The sequence below is a fragment of the Plecotus auritus genome, assembly GCF_963455305.1.
Source record: "Plecotus auritus genome assembly, chromosome: 1".
NCBI lineage: Eukaryota > Metazoa > Chordata > Mammalia > Chiroptera > Vespertilionidae > Plecotus > Plecotus auritus.
The window spans coordinates 231,616,188-231,628,727 of record NC_137770.1 but is presented as its reverse complement, the minus strand read 5'-3'; the positions used below and the strand labels follow the sequence as shown (position 1 = coordinate 231,628,727).

Here is a 12,540-nt window from a genome sequence, read left to right as displayed (position 1 = left end):
ATGCACAGGCTGGCAGCAAGCCAGGAAGCCACTCTGCAAGCAAACAGATACTCTGCATAAGGAGAAAAGTCATAGCACAACATTTAATGTCCAACCTGAGTCACCTCAGAATGTTATATATATTGACTTCTTAATTCATATAGTATCGGGAACTCAGCTGCTTGGTTGGTGACAGGGCTGACCTGGTTTCAGGAGGATTATTCCTGAAATAATTAAGGAAAGGGGGGCTCAATCTTTATTCTCATCCTCAGCTTCTTGGGCATCTTCTCCTTCACCTTCACCTCCTTCTTCTTCTTCCTTTGCATCCTCAAATTCTTTCTTGTCACCTTCTTCCTCTTCCTCTCCTTCCTCTTCATCAGCCACTTCCTTCTCCTTCTCCTCCTCTTCAGATTCTTTTTCAGAGGGGGGTTCATCCTTAGCTTCCTCGGCTTTTGCAGCCTCATTGGTCTCCTCCACCTCGATCTACTCCTCCTGGATGTGGCTGGTGTATTAATAAGGGAAGGAGCGAGCAGACATCAAGTAGGAGCTAGTCTGTAACCACCGTAGGCAGACTGACCAAAGATCTGGGAACTCTGGGAATAGCCGCTGACTATGCTTCCCACGCTGGTGAAACTGAGCTGGGTCTCCTCACCTTCCAAGAGTTTCTTGTAAGCTGCAATGTCAATGTCCAAAGCCATCTTCACATTGAGGAGGTCCTGGTATTCTTTTAAATAATCATGCCATTTCACTCTTTATAGTTCTCAACTCATTTTCTAATTTGTTGACCGTGTCCTGCATAGCACTAACGTTGGAGTTCTGCTTATCCTCCAGCTCTCGCAGCTGCTTTCCCAGAGCTTCGTTCATGCCCCAGCATGCTTCGATCTCTAGGGTCTTGGCCTTGAGCAGGCAGCGGCTTTCAGACACCTTGTCCTTGGTGGCGCGCACCCCATAGGTGTTCTTGGCAGTGCTCTCGGTCAGCACGGTGAAGCAGCTCTTGTACTATCCTTCTGCATTCTGCATGTTCTCGGCAGCCAGCTTCTCGTACTGGGAGCGGATGTCCTTGAGCGTGGCAGAGAGGTCGGACTTGGAGAACATGTCCATCTCCACGGAGATCTGAGTGTACTGGATCTGTGCCTGCAGCTCGGCGATCTCCTCTTCATGCACCTTCTTCAGAAAGGCGATTTAGTCCATCAGGCTGTTGATGCGCTTTTCAAGCTCAGCTCCAGTGAGAGCCACCTCGTCTGCACCTTTGCGCGCCTCCATCAGCCAGCCCTCTGTGTCCTCATGGTTCAGCACCTCTCCCTGGTAGCATGCCCACAGGTTGCTCCCAGACCCTTCCAAGCCCTGGTGCCTGCTACCTGCCCACTGCCCTCTCCTCGCCAGGGCCGGGGCTCGGTGGGCCGGGGCACAGGCATCCCATTTTCATTAAAATGTTCAACCCCGGCCTGCTCCACCGGTGTCCACAGTCAGCCCAGGGGCAGACAGTGATCCCAGAGACACTGGCCATCCGCCCCTGCCCGGTCCCCGATAGCTACCTGGACCCTGTGGGGGGCGTCAGGCACTGCCTGTCTGGACCCCGATTGCTGCCTGGACCCCGTAGGCGGTGTTAGGCACTGCCCGCCTGGTCTGCCTGGATACTGATGGCAGCCTGGACCCTGCAGGCAGTGTCAGGCGCTGCCCGCCCGGACTGCCTGGACCCCGATGGTTGCCTGGACCCCTGTGGGCAGCGTCAGGCACTGCCTGCCCGGTCTGCCCAGTTACCAATCGTGGCCTGGACCCTGCGGGTGGTATCACACGCTGCCGCCAGGCCTGCCTGGTTACCTATCACTGCCTGGACCCCGTGGGTGGTGTCAGGCGCCTGCCCCTCCTGCATATGCAAATTTACCCGCCATCTTTGTTGGCTTAATTTGCATATCACTCCTGATTGGCTGTGGGCATAGCAGGGGGTATGGTCAATTAACATTTTTCTCTTTTATTAGTGTAGATGGCAGCCCTAGCAAACTAATACAACATTCATCTATTAAGACAGTAAATATTTTTAAAAAATGACAAATCCGAGTTTTTATGAGGAAATAGAGTGACTGGGATTCATATACAATCCTCCTTCTGTATCCTCAGGGGATTCGTTGAGGACTCCCCACCCCCAATAAAATCCAGGGATGCTTAAGTCCCTTAAATGAAATGGCATAGTTTTTGCATATAACTTACACAATCCTTTAAATCATCTCTAGGTTGTTTATAATATCTAATACATGTAAATGCTATATAAATAGTTGTTATACTGCCTTGTTTAGGGACTAATGACATGAAAAAAGTCTGTACATGTTCAGTACAGATGCAACCATAATAGGCCTGATTACATAGTACATTCTGCAACAGTGTAACTTTTTAAAAAAATATTTTTGATCTGAGGTTGGTTGAATTCATGATATGGAGCCTGTGGTTAAGAAGGGCGACTGTACATTGCTGGTAGGAAAAACAAATTGTACAACCAGTTTGTCATCTATACTAATAAAAGGGTAATATGCTAATTAGACCAGGAGACCTTCTGGGAGACCTTCCAGGTGTCCTTCTGGACAAAGCCATGGTGGCGGGTCTGAGGTAGAGGCAGTTAGGGGCAATCAGGCCAGGAGGGGAGGACAGTTGTGGGTGAGAAGGCGGGCGTGGGGACAGTTTGGGGTGGGCAGGATAGCAGGGGGGCAGTTGGGGACGAGTAGGCTGGCAGGGGGGGCAGTTGGGGGTGATAAGTCTAGTAGGGGGCAGTTGGGGATAATCAGGCCAGCAGGGGAGGGCAGTTTGGGGCAAGCAGGCCAGAAGGGGGGCAGTTGGGGGTGATAAGGCCAGCAAGGGGGGGAAGTTGGGGGTGAGAAGGCTGGCATGGGGTGCAGTTGGGGGTGATCAGACTGGTGGGGGAGGGGCAGTTAGGGGTGATCAGGCTGGAAGGGCAGCACAGTTGGGGGTGATCAGGCTGGCAGGCAGAGTGGTTAGGGGCAATCAGGCTGGCAGGCAGGTGAGTGGTTAGGAGCCAGCAGTCCCGGATTGCGAAAGGGATGTCTGACTGCCTGTTTAGGCCTGATCTCCAGGGGAATCGGGCCTAATCGGCAGTGGGACATCCTCCGAGGGGTCCCAAATTGGAGAGGGTGCAGGCTGGGCTGAGAGACAACTCCCCATGCACGAATTTTGTGCACCAGGCCGCTAGTTTTCTTATAATGTTAAATGTACATTTTATGGCTCAACAATCCCATTTATAGGTATGCACGTAATGGAAATAAAAACAATCTGACTATACAAAAACTTGTACTTAAAATTTCACTGCAGCATAATTTGTAATGGTTGAAAACCAGAAATAATCAAAAGTCTATTGACTGGTGAACAGAAAAACCTCTGGTGCATCCATATGATGGAATATGATTGAGCAGTCAAAGTTGTGAGCTACTGATACATTCAAGAACATAAAAAGATATTAAAAATATTATACCAAGGAAAGGAAACCTGGCAAGAAAGACTGCATACTGTATTATTTTGTTTGTATGACAATCTTGAAATGCAAAACTCGAGGTAGAAATAGGTGTTTTAAGGTGCTTGGGTTTGGTTGAGGACGTTGATTCCAAAGTGGTACAAGGGAAATTTTGTGTGTATAGTGCATTATTCTTTATCTTGAGTGTGGTGGTGATTATGACTGTATATACTTTTTTTTTTAATAAATCTTTATTCAGATTATTGCAATTGTTTCTCCTTTTTCCCCCCATAGCTCCCCTCCACCCGGTTCCCACCCCACCTTCTGCCCTTACCTCCCCCCCACATTGTCCTCATCCATAGGTGTATGATTTTTGTCCAGTCTCTTCCTGAACCTCCCATACCCCTTTCCCCCTGAGAATTATCAGTCCACTCCCTTTCTATGCCCCTGATTCTATTATATTCACCAGATTATTCTGTTCCTCAGGTTTTTAATTCACTTGATTTTTAGGTTCACTTGTTGATAGATATGTATTTGTTGTTCATAATTTTTCTCTTTACTTTTTTCTTCTTCCTCTTCTTTAAGAATACCTTTCAGCATTTCATATAATACTGGTTTGGTGGTGATGAACTCCTTTAGCTTTTTCTTATCTGTGAAGCTCTTTATCTGCCCTTCAATTCTGAATGATAGCTTTGCTGGGTAGAGTAATCTTGGTTGTAGGTTCTTGCTATTCATCACATTGAAAATTTCTTGCCACTCCCGTCTGGCCTGCATAGTTTCTGTTGAGAAATCAGCTGACAGTCATATGGGTGCTCCCTTGTAGGTAATTAACTGTTTTTCTCTTGCTGCTTTTAATATTCTCTCTTTGTCTTTTGCTCTTGGCATTTTAATTATGATGTGTCTTGGTGTGGTCCTCTTTGGATTCCTTTTGTTTGGGGTTCTGTGGGCTTCCTGGACTTGTAAGTCTATTTCTTTCACCAGGTGGGGGAAGTTTTCTGTCATTATTTCTTCAAATAGGTTTTCAGTATCTTGCTCTCTCTCTTCTTCTGGCACCCCCATAATTCTGATGTTGGTACGCTTGAAGTTGTCCCAGAGTCTTCTTACACTATCTTCAACTTTTTGGATTTTTTTTTTTTTGCTTTTTGCTTTTTCGGTTGAGTGTTTTTTGCTTCTTTGTATTTCAATTCTTTGACTTGATTCTTGTGTTCCTCTAGTCTGTTTTTGGGTCTCTGTATAATATTTTTTTATTTCAGTCAGTGTATGTTTAATTTCTAGTTGGTCCTTTTTCATATCTTCGAGGGTCTCGTTATATTTATCGGCCTTTTCTAGGATATTCCTGAAAAGCCTTATAACCGTGGTTTTGAATTCTATATCCAGTCGTTTGTTTTCCTCCATTTCTTTTGTTTGTGATCTGTTTCTTTGATGCCGCATTTTCACTGCTTCCCTGAATTGGTAGGGTAAATTTGTGTGCTATGTTTTCTATATGGCCCAGTGGGTCGGCCTCCCCAGTTAACCTGAGGTGGACACTCTTGGTGCACCCCTTTGTGGACTGTGTGTACAGCCTTGTTGTAATGAAGTCTTGATTGTTGTTGGTATCACTGGGAGGAATTGACCTCCAGGCCAGTTGGCTGTAAGGATCAGCTGTGTCTATGCTGGGAGAAGTTCAGTGCTGGAGACAGCCTTATAGGATTAGACTTGCCAAATTGCAATAGCCTCTGTGCTCAGCTTGGATGGGGTGGAGTCTCAGGGTGGAGCAGACAGTCTTGGCTTCCAGTCAGCCTTGCCCTTGCGCTCACTCGTAGACCTCTCCCTTCCCCAGCTCCCGAGTCTCCGCCCGAGAGTCCCGACTCCTCCCACAAGAGCATGGGTCGCCTGGAACTGGGGTTCAGTGCAGTCAGAACTGGGGCTCAGTGCAGTCAGGAGCCTCTGACTCCCTTCCACTAGGGAAAGCCTGTGGCAACCTCCGCTTCCTTTGTGCGCACTGGCACGTGCGCGTCTTCAGATCTCTGCCTTCCCCGGCTCCTAAGTCTCCGTCCAAGAGTCCAGACTCCCCCCGTAAGAGCGTGGGTCCCCAGAGGCTCGCCCGGAACTGGGGTTCAGTGCAGTCAGAACTGAGGTTCAGTGCGGTCGGGGGCTTCCTTCCCCCTTCCGCCAGAGAAAGTCAGCCAGGCTCTCAGCCGCCCTTCCTCTCTGCGCACACAAAGACCCTTTGCCGTACCTCCAATTCTCTGTGAGCTTTTCTCTTTCCTTCTAGTTGTAGAATTTTCACTCAGCCAGCTTTCCTGTGGTTCTGGATGGTGTCCGTTCTGTCTTTTAGTTGTAGTTTTGAAATTGTTGTGCGAGGCAGCAGTTTAGGTGCTTACCTATGCCGCCATCTTGGTTTCTCTGTATATACTTTTTAACACTCATAAAACACATCAAAAAGAGTAATTTTTGCTAAATGCTAAATTATACCTTAGTAAATCTGATGTTTTAAAAAAAGAAAAACAAAATGAGAATAAAATGAGCTAAAGACAATTTAAGATCAATACATCGAATAAAACAATAGCTTAATAATTAACATAATAATAATAGTAAGAAAAGTTTGTGTATTTACTAAAATTCAAGTAATATATATTAAATACATAATTTGACCTAAGGCTTCCATTAGAAGCCTCATAAAATAGAGAAAAAAATGTAAATTAGTTAGAGCATGCATGGCAAATTCAAAGGCTAACATGGGCCAAATAAACAAAGTTTAAGTTTATGTGGGCTGCAAAAAAACAAAAGCTTCAATTTTCATAGAAACGTAGGTTTATTTCAATAGAGATATGCTGAATACAAAGGGCTGAAATAAATGAGTAATCATTAACATCAAATAATAGAACATTTTAACAAAAATTAATATTTTTCCTGAACATTAACCTACCAGACACTGAATAACTGCATAAATTAATAAGCGTAATGCAAATAAACCAAAAGAAAAATATTTCCTGTTGCGCACACCAAACAAGTCCGTAGAAGACTAATGACATGGCAATAGGCGGCTAAAATATTCGCTGCTATTATTAGTGGAGGGAAATAGTGCGCTTGCGCGTAAGTCATGTCAGGTAAATGAATACAACACAATTACAGTAATCAGTCATTAGTGAACGTTGTAGTTAGATATTAATAATTATGTATAACAGGATGTTGTAAAACTTAAGTTACAAAATTTTTATTAAAACGTTTCTTACATACAGTTATATTAGCTAAGCCACAAAAGTATTCGGTGTGGGCCGCATGCGGCCCATGGGCCATGAATTTGACATGCTTGAGTTAGAGCCTTTGCCTTATAAATATCTATTGAGAGAAGCATTTTTTAATATAAATAGCTGTAAGAACAAATGCCATGTTTGAACTATTCTCTAAGTGCTAAGAATAGAACAACTAATTTTGATTGAAGATACTGGGCAGGGTTTCAATGTGGAGGTGACATTTGAATTGAACTCTTCAGTTTTCTGTTTACCAGTTTCTCAATAGCTTTAGTAAATATATTATTATTTGCATGATGCAAAATTCCAATATATCTCCACATGATTTTTTACACATATAAGGTGTTTAGAGATGTTAAGTGCATTTTCAATTTGCTTTGCACTTGTGGGCACCAGTAAACCCTTTCTTTTCCAAAGGTTACATTGTTTCCATAGTTACAAATTCATTTCAAAGTGAACATCAACACTGGAATCATTCAACTACTGCTCAGAAAATTCTGGGTTGGCACCTTAGCAGCAATAGATTCTGCTAAGAAATATGTTAACTTGTATTTCTTTTTCAGGCTATTTCTGTCCATCTATTGTCTTGTCTGTAAGCACATATTCAAGAGAAGTGATCCCATCTATGTTGTTACATAGATTAATGAGCAAGAAAAACATACTTGTTTTTCTAATGTAGTAGGCAGGAGCAGTGGTTCTTCATCCATGCCATTGGCACCCCATTATTTCACTTATTTATTTAAAACATAGAGCCTACCATGTACTAAGCACACAGATATATATGTATTCTTACAATTACCTTGAAGTGGGTGTTATAAATTGTATTTTATAGATGAAGAAACAAACTCAGGAAGCTTTCCACAAATAGAGGAGTTTTTTAATCACAGATACAGTATATATTTCTCTCATTTTGGCAATTTCTCCACTGGAGTGTGGTTTCTGGCTTCGGAAGATTTGTCTTTTGTTTTCAGCTGGACACCCATCTCTTTTGGCTAAGGGGTGCAGGTTCAAGATGAATACCTATTATAAATGCAGTTATCATGAAATTGGCAGAAGTATTTGGCCATTAAGCTACAACTAGCTTTTAAAAATAAGAAAGCAGTTTAGGGAAGAATTTTGTCTTTGACTTGCTGGTTATTAAGAGTAGTATTCTCCAGGGATCAATGCTGGGACTCTGCAGACTTATTTAACTGTCTTTTAATATAAAAGCTCTGGAAGAAAGAGCACTTAATGGGATGATCAAGTCTGCAGATGAAAGTATGGCCTCCTGAGCTGAGAAGTCCCTAGCTAATGGAAATAAACTTCAGCAATTGCTCATGCAGTTGTGTGAGTGCTCAGAGCTGGCTGGGGCAGATGAACTTGAGAGCAGGCAAGTGGTGTATTTGACCCAGGTAAATTTTTATTTTATTTTCTATTGGTCCAGGATATTTAAACTGAATAAAAGAATAACCCTCTCTTGAGTATCCTCAGAGAAGAAAAAAATGAAAATGAGAAAATTGATCTGCTGCATTGCAGTTTTGGATTTTTTTTGGACTTCAAGAAAGAGGTCTTGTTAAAGGCAAATGAAGCAACCAGAAAGTTAAAATGCTGTCCTGGCCAGTTTTTCCCAATGGTTAGAGCATCGGCCCTTGGACCAAAGGGTCATGGGTTCGATCTTTGGCCCCAGTCAGGGTGCAAGCAGGATATAACCAATCTCTCTCATTCATTCTCTCTCTCTCTCTCTCTCTCTCTCTCTCTCTCTCTCTCTCTCTCTCTTCCTTTTCCTCTCACCCTCCCTCTACCCAAGCAGGAGGCAATCAATGTCTGTCTGTCTCTTTTCCTCTTTCTCTCTCCCTTTCCCCCTCCTCCCTCCCTTCCACTCTGTCTAAAAATCAAAGGAAACAATATTCTTAGGTGAGGATTAAAAATAAATAAATAAATACAATTTAAAAAATTAAAATGCTTTTTTTTTTTTTACTATGGGAATAGTTAAGCCAATATAAACATAGAATTTAGATGCACACTTTTAGATTAATAACAGATTACACACATGTGAATGTACTATCACCTTAGTAAAATTCAGCTAGAATTAAGCCCATATTTTTAAACTTATAAATTTGTTTAGGAATATTTGATAGAAACACAAATACTTTATTCCAAGCATCTTCTATTAGCAGAAGAACCCACACAGTGGAAAAGGACATCCATCCACCCAGACTATTCACCCTGGTCTCATTAACTCTTTCAAAACTCAGGGACGTAGGCATTCTTTTCCCTTTTTGGAATTTAAGAATTAACTTTCAAATAGGTTAGATGCATTTCTTCTCATCAAACAGGTAGCCAGGGATGTAGCAAAAATTTAGACTCCCTTTTTTTTTTGCTTCCAAATCCAATGTTTGTTTTTGGACATTGTATTAAGAGGGAAAATGGGAGTTTCCAAAAACAAAGCAATTTCACTCTAAGCTGGACCAGACTTGAGAGGAAAACTATAGGTATTGAGATAATAGAGAGGGTCAAAGTCTCACACAGTTTTTTTTTTTAATCCATATTTTCATCACTGTTGGTAAAAGCTTTCTAATTCAAAGATTAATATACTTTAAGTATTAGACACTATATATGCCCAATTAAGTAGTACTAATAGTAATAGTTATTGATCTACAAGATGCTTTAAAAGGTTACTTTTTAAAATCTTTCCATTAATCCTATGAAGAAGATATTTTTATTAAACAAAAATCTGAGAGAATTATTTTTTAAAATATATTTTTATTGATTTCAGAGAGGAAGGGAGAGGGAAGAGAGAGATAGAAATATCAATGATGAGAGAAAATCATTGATCGGCTGCCTCCTGCACGTCCCCTACTGGGGATTGAGCCAATAACCTGAGCATGTGCCCTTGACTGGAATTGAACCCAAGATCCTTCATTCCATAGGCCGAAGCTTTATCCAGTGAGCCAAACCAGCTAGGGCCTGAGAGAATTCTTGACTGTCATTGCTTTCTCCCTAATCTCTCTCTGGTCTTTATTCTTTTTTTCCATCCTCAATGCTAATACTCTGTTTTAAGTCTCATTCCTGAACTACTTCCCTGTATACTTATAATTGGGTCCTACCTGCAGCCATTTCCCATCCAATCTTTCACATTCTGTCCAGTCATTTTCCTAAAATGCAAGTCTTATACTTACTTGAATACCCTTTGCCTCTGAAATGAAGTGAGCATTCTTTACTTTGTACTCCTCTTCTGCTCTGCTCTTTCTTGTCTTCATGAAGTCAGTGACGATACATTATTCTTTCAATCATATTGTCTGGGAAGGGAAAGATAGTGATTTGATTTTAGATTGATGGAGGCAGAACCTTTAGAGTTTTGTGTTTCCTGTTGTGGATTCAGAGTTAAGAATTAATGGGGAAAGAGAGGATAAAAGCAATTGGAGAAATGAAGTCTTAGGGGATCCATATGAAGAATGGAATTACTAATGTCAGTGAGTATATATAGATGCAGACAAATTTAGGTAAGATTGAATGGGATGCAGCTAAAGCAGTGCTTTAAGAGAAACACAGAGCTTTAAATGTTTTTGTTACAGAAGAGGAAAGTTCTAAAATCACTGACCTAATGTTCTGCCTGTAGAAGGTAGACTAAGAACAACAAGCTTAATGTAAGTAGAAGAATGAAAATAAATAGAGCAGAAATGAACAGCGTAGTTTTGAAATTTTATTTTTATTGTTGAGGGTATTACAGATGTCTCCCAATTCCTCCCCCATTGACCCTCTCCACCCCACACCCATTCCCGCCCCACCCACCCCAAGTCCTTCACCACACTATTGCCTGTCCATGGGTTATGCATATGTGCATATAAGTTCTTTGGTTAATTTCTTCCCCACTGCCCCACCCCCCCACTCCCTTCTCTGTAAGATCTGTCTGTCTATTCTATGTTTTCCTGTTTCTGGACCTATTTTTACATCAGTTAATTTTGTTCATTAGATTCCACATATAAGTGAGATCATGTGATATTTGTCTTTCTTGGATTGACTTTTTTTTTTTTTTTTTTTTTTGCTTAGCATAATAATCTCCAGGTCCATCCATGCTTCTTTTCTACAGCTCTATAGTATTCCATTGTGTAAATGTACCACAGCTTTTTTATTTCAAAGTTAGGAAAAAACCTCAAAGCTAGTTATAGTATAAGATCAACAAAATTGCCATATCCTTACCTAGACTATTCAAGAAAATAAGAGATGCAGCAGAATTTACCAATATTAAGAATGCATGAATGGTTATTATTACAGATCCTACAAACACTAAAGGGATAAAAATATTATGAAGAAGTTGAAACAATCAAATATGGAACTTGGACAAAATAGCTACATCTTACCTAATAATAGAGAAACATGTAAATTGACCATACCTCCGATACACCACCAGCCAATTAGGAGTGATATGCAAATTAACCCAACAAAGATGGAGGTTAATTTGCATACACAGTCGCCTAGTGACTGGGGTGGGATGTGGCGACCATGCAGGTGTTCTGCCCCACCCCAGTCTCTCAGGGCCTCTGGGCAGCATGGGAAGGCGGCTCCCGGACCGGAAGGAGGCAGCTCTGTGGCCTGAGCAGAAAGGGGCTGGGCCGGAGTGGAAAGGCTGGAAAGGCGGTGCCGGCAGCCAGGGAAAGGAAAGCCCATTCTAGCACGAATCTTCGTGCATTGGGCTTCTAATTTATTTTAAAATTAATTACCATAATTAACAAAAGAAGCAGAAAACTTAAATAGTTTTATATCTTTTAAATAAATTAAACTTCTTATCAAAAAACTTTCCACGGCCCAGCCGGCATGGCTCAGTGGTTGAGTGTCGACCTGTGTGTGAACCAGGAGGTCACAGTTCCATTCCCAGTCAGGGCACATGCCGGGGTTATGGGCTCGATCTCCCATGTGGGGTGTGCGGGAGGCAGCCAATCAATAATTCTCTGTCATCATTGATGTTTCTATCTCTCTCTCCCTCTCCTTTCTTCTCTAAAACCAATAAAAATATATTTAAAAAAAACTTCTCACAAAAAAAACCTCCCAACCCATATGGTTTCACACATGTTCTCTCCAACATCAAGGAAAAATTGATAACAAATTTATTCAACCTGTTGCAAAAATCAGTGGAGAAACTCTGCATGAATCATTTCATGAGACCAGCAAAACCCCAATACTAAATTCTGACAAAATTACAAATCAGAAAATTAAAAACCATTATACTTCATGAATGCAGATGCAAAACCCTTAATAAAACATTAGCAAATAAAATGCAATGAGAAAAAGATAAATGCCATGTTTGAATAGAAATTATCTCAGTGATGCCAGGTTGAAAATAAACCAATATAATTTACCATAGTATCATAAAAATGTAAAAACATATGATATTTTTAATAAATGCAGAAAAAGGTGGCAGAATTGAACATTGATTATGATGAAAAACTCTCAGCAAACTGAGCAGGGACCCTCATTAATCTGATGATGGACATCTTTGTAAAGCCTGCAGCTAACATATTTAATTCTGAAAAACTGAACTCTTTTCCCCTGACATTGTGAGCAAGGCAGAGATGCTTGCTATTACCATTTATATTTAACACTGTACTGGATGTCCTTAGAACTACAATAAGGCAAATAAAAGAAAATGTATGAGATAGGCAAGAGGGAAGTAAAAATTCTTCCTAATGGCACATGATATATTAGTTTACATAAAAAATCCACTGCATTTACTTTCCAGCCACTGAATTAATAATATGACAAGGCCAGAAAGTAGAAGATTAATAGATAAAATCCATTGTACTCTTATATACTATCAGCATACATTTAAAAGTTGAAATTTTTTAAAATTCCACTTCCAATAATTCCAAACATTTAGAAATATGTAGGAATAAA

At 41.2% G+C, this 12,540-nt stretch overlaps 1 pseudogene across 1 annotated transcript; it reads right to left on the bottom strand.

Annotated features, from left to right (window-relative positions):
• Positions 1–228: 228 nt before the first annotated feature.
• LOC308242162 (neurofilament light polypeptide-like) lies at positions 229–9,908 on the bottom strand (annotated as a pseudogene). The gene is made up of 2 exons: positions 9,828–9,908; positions 229–1,281 (listed from the first exon to the last, which is right to left on the bottom strand). The product of its transcript is annotated as a neurofilament light polypeptide-like (transcript).
• Positions 9,909–12,540: the final 2,632 nt, after the last annotated feature.